The following is a 4,720-nucleotide window of genomic DNA, read 5'->3' as shown; positions in this document are numbered from 1 at the left end:
AGGAATATGGGGTGACAGGTCCTCTTTACAGTGAAATCTGGGGGGTCAATATGACCCCACATCTCACCTCTAGGCTGGGAAGCCTGAAATAAAAAATAAAAAAAGATTCTGGCTTTGGTCGTACTGGCGAGTTGGTAGAAGCACCGGAGGGCGGTGAGGGGTGGGGGGCGTCTATGGCTGGGTATTTCAGGGTATCACCGAGTATGGCTGGGTATCTCTGAGTATGGCTGGGTATGGCAATTTATGGCAGGGTATTACAGAGTATTGGCGGGGTATTGGCGGGGTACTACAGAGTAATAGCAGGGTACTGCAGAGTATTGGGGGGTACTACAGAGTAATGGCAGGGTACTGCAGAATATTGGGGGTACTGCAGAGTAATGGCGGGTACTGCAGAGTAATGGCGGGTACTGCAGAGTAATGGGGGTTACTGCAGAGTAATGGGGGTTACTGCAGAGTAATGGGGGGTACTGCAGAGTAATGGCAGGGTACTGCAGAGTAATGGGGGGTACTGCACTGCAGAGTAATGGCAGGGTACTGCAGAGTAATGGAGGGGTACTGCACTGCAGAGTAATGGCGGGGTACTGCAGAGTAATGGCGGGGTACTGCAGAGTAATGGCAGGGTACTGCAGAGTATGCACTGGTATTGCAGAGTATTGGCAGGGAATTGAGGGGTTAAATTCGGTGAGCAGCGATGTGGGCACTGCAGCCCACATCGCTGCTGACACCGATCTCTTTCCCCTCCGCTGTACCGATCGGTACAGAGAGGGAGGGAGGAACCGGCATCATAACATGACGCCGGTTTGTTTCCAAGTGATCACTCAGTCATTTGACGGAGCAATCACGTGGTAAACGGCCGCTATGAGCGGCCGTTTACCGTGATCAGTGATGCGCCGGGTCCTGTGGACCCGGCGGTCACGGATGCTCTCGAGTGCGCGCACCTCGGGGCACGCGAGAGCAGAATTCTGGGAGGCCGTTAATTAACGGCCTCTCAGAGTTAAACAACCGCCCTGAAGCCGTTAATCGGCAATGAGCAGTTGTTAAGTGGTTAAAGCTAGATCACTAGCTATATAGGTGAGGTGAATATAGTGGTGTATACTGCAGTCAGGGCACAGACAACAACCACTACACAGCAGCAAGATAGGAAATCAGCCAAAAACGATTGGTGTGTACTGTGTTGAAGGTACACAGAACACCCACTGCTTCAGATGCTAAGTAACACACTACACGAGGCCGCCTCAAAGGCGGCCTTATATAGTGTGGGGCGTGCACTACACAGCCTGAGCTATGATTGGCCACAGGCATCCTGCCTGTGGCCAATCATGGCTCTCCTCGCTGCCGGCGCTGCGATTGGCCAAGCATGCGGGGTCACAGTGCATGCTTGGCCAATCATGGGGCAGCAATGCACTGCGCCACCGCAGTGCATTGTGGTCCGCGAGCGCGTCACTCGAATTTTGACGCGAACGGCCCAAACGTTCGGAATTCACCGAACGGCCGAACAGCCAATGTTCGAGTCGAACGTACGTTCGACTCGAACACGAAGCTCATCCCTAGTTGTGAGTAAAAAAAAAAGAGTGGAAAATAAAGTGCTGCCAGTGCCACCTGTCCCTAGTGCCACATGTCCCCAGTGCCACCTGTCCCCAGTGCCACGTATAAGTGCCATCTGTCATCAGTGTCATGTGTCATCAGTGCCACCTGTCCCCGTGCCATCTGTCCCCAGTGCCACCTGTCCCTAGTGCCACCTGTCCCCAGTGCCATGTGCCATCTGTCATCAGTGCCACGTATTAGTGCCATCTGTCATCAGTGCCACGTATTAGTGCCATCTGTCAGTAGTGCCACATATTAGTGTCATCTGTCATCAGTGTCACATGTCATCAGTGCCGCATATTAGTGCCATCTGTTATCAGTGTCATGTGTCTTTAGTGCCACGTATTAGTATCATCTGTCATCAGTGTCACGTGTCATCAGTGCCACGTATTAGTGCCATCTGTCATCAGTGCCACATCAGTGTCACGTGTCATCAGTGCCACGTATCAGTGCTATCTGTCATCAGTGCCACGTCAGTGTCACGTGTCATTGTCCTGCTCCAGGGCCTTCAAAATTGTAATAGGTAGTCAAGAAGTTATGCCGCGTACACACGGTCGAACTGTTTGACGTACTTAGTCCGTTGAAACACATTTCAGCAGACAATCCGCTCGTGTGTGGGCTTCAGCGGACTTTTTCAGCGTGCAGTCCGGAGTACTAAGAATTTTGTTTTTTCCGAAAATCTGTCCGTCGTACTTTGGTTTCAGCGGACAATACGGTCGTCAGTATGCTAGTTCGACGGACTAAGAATGGCACATGCCCAGAAAGGATTTACAAGGCGGAAGGGTGCTTTGCTGTGTCTTGGACTTCCTATTTCTAGTCCCGTCGTACGTGCTGTACACGTCATCGTGCAAGCTTTCGACGGACTGCTTGTGCATCCGTGTGTGGTCAAGTCCGTTCAGTGGAAACTACGACGGATTGTCCGTCGGATTGTATGACGGACTAAGTACGCCATACAATCCGCTCGTGTGTACGCGGCATTAGATGTGTCATTTATTCTTCTAGAACACATGACGGCTCTCCCTGCATGTTGGGCCTCTCTAAGTGGCCAGGCTGTGGAAAAGTCCCACACATGTGGTATCGTAATACTCAGGAGGAGTAGAATGTACAATTTATCTTGCACTTTGTTCAATTCGTTATTTTGCTATATTCTTGCATTTGATTTGTTATGATTGCAACCTTACAAGGCAGTTGATTGTTTTTCAATATGTTTTCCAGGTAAATAATTGTTTTATGTTCTCATTCTGACCAAGATATTTGTGCATTGCAATAAACACTTGATCACTTTGAACCTTTTTAATCATTATTTTTTTGGGGGAAAAAGGCTTTTCAAGCTTCAATCAGTAATAGATTATTACTTTTTTTAGCATTTAACACTATTCGGTACCAGTCACTTTTTAAAAGTAGTATGGCACTTCAAATAACGATTGTATCGATTATATTTTTACGGCACCAGATGACGACAAATTAATATAGACGGTAGGGCCCGAAAGTGACTCAAGCCCAGGGGCCCCCAGCACCCTAAGTCCTACCCTGGGCGTGGGTGTCCGAAGTTAGGTCCAGTTTTTTAATTGGAGCTACTCACTTTACCCACAGGATCGACTGGATATGGGGCATACTTTGGAGGGCAGTGGAGTCTGGCCCCGGCCTCTACAGTGGTGGCTGGGGGTTTACCAGGAATTCTGCACTTTGGGGACTGTTTATGGCTGTGTTGGCAGTTTTAGTTGGGGGGGGGGATTCTCAGTTTTTGCAACGTGAAGATAAGTTTTAATTGTGATAACATGGCAGTTGTAGAGGCAATTAATAGGACGGCAGCTTCATCATCTCCGGTGGTGCGTTTGCTGTGACATTTGGTGTTGGATTGTTTAAGTTGGAATGTTTGTGGTATGCAGGTCATGTCCCGGGTTGTACTAATTCCTTGGTTGATGCCTTTCTCGATTTACTGTGAGAGAAGTTCGCTCATGGGGCTCCGGGAGCAGTGTAACAAGGTGGGTCACTACAGGGATTTGAGTGGTACATAGGCGAGAGTGATGATGGGGTCTTACTTGTATGTCATAGGTTATAAAGGGTTATCACAGGGGGGAGGCCGGTTGACGGTTGGCGGCCTGTGTCCGTTGAGTTGTTAGGTTCATTGCTTCATGTACCTCAGATGCATGTTTGTTGGATTCTATTATTTCGGATGGCCTTTTTCTTTGGCAATTTGGTGGGGGACTGCACATTGGGGAATTGGTTTGTTCTTCCAAAAAGACGGGCTGATGTTTTACAGTCAAATGACATGCAAGGTTGTAACAGATCTGTGTTTTTTTGGATCAGAAGATCCAAGACCAATCAAGTATGCGGGTAGAGTCATTTGGTATTGCAGGGTCACTGGTTTGTCCGGGACAGATGGTTTCCCGTTTCTTGGAGTATGCTTGGGCCGAGCCACATGTGGATGGTTTGGCCTGATACAGGATCAGTTTTCAGTGTCAGGAAGTCTTGGGGGACTGGGGCTTTGTCCGTCCGATTTGCTTCTCATTCTTTCGCATCGGGGCCGCAACAGAAGTGGAGGAACAGAGGTTAAGTGAGGGGGTTTTTGTTATGGCACGTTGGCAGGTGTAAATCTCGGCGTACCGACTGTACGCATCTCCCCATATGCTAGGAGTTAGGTTGTTTATGAGGGGTTTGGGCCTGAAAGTTGTCCTGTTTGTCTCCTCTGCTGGTGGGAGTGGAGGATGGTTGAGCATGCTTTCTTTATTTTATGTGTGTGTGTGTGGTGTTTGTGTTTTCTTTACAGGGAATGGCTGTTGCCTGATCTGGACAATGGGCCACTTATTAGTCCATTGGGATGTGCGGAGAGCTGATATTCGGCCTCCTAGGGAGGAGGCAGAGTCCGTTGGGGTCAGGATGCCTGGTCTTGGTGGAGCAGAATGGTTCAAGAGTTTGAGTGTCAGGTTTGGCTGGATAGAGCACCTGATATTTTGGTGGTAAATTCTCTGTTAGTATGGTCTGATATAGTGGCCCATACACAATGGAGGTGGGGCTAGGCTAGTGGAGGGCATCAACTAGGCCAGGGAAAAGGGGTATTGGGAGGTTGCAGAATTTCTTATGGGCAATGGGGGCTTGGCAGCACGCCATCACATTTGGAACTTGCACCATGGCG

Source organism: Lithobates pipiens, unplaced genomic scaffold (genome assembly GCF_037356315.1).
Source record: "Lithobates pipiens isolate NorthernLeopardFrog02 unplaced genomic scaffold, aLitPip1_a1.2 Scaffold_8, whole genome shotgun sequence".
In the NCBI taxonomy this organism is placed as follows: Eukaryota; Metazoa; Chordata; class Amphibia; order Anura; family Ranidae; genus Lithobates; species Lithobates pipiens.
This window is presented reverse-complemented; position numbering follows the sequence as displayed.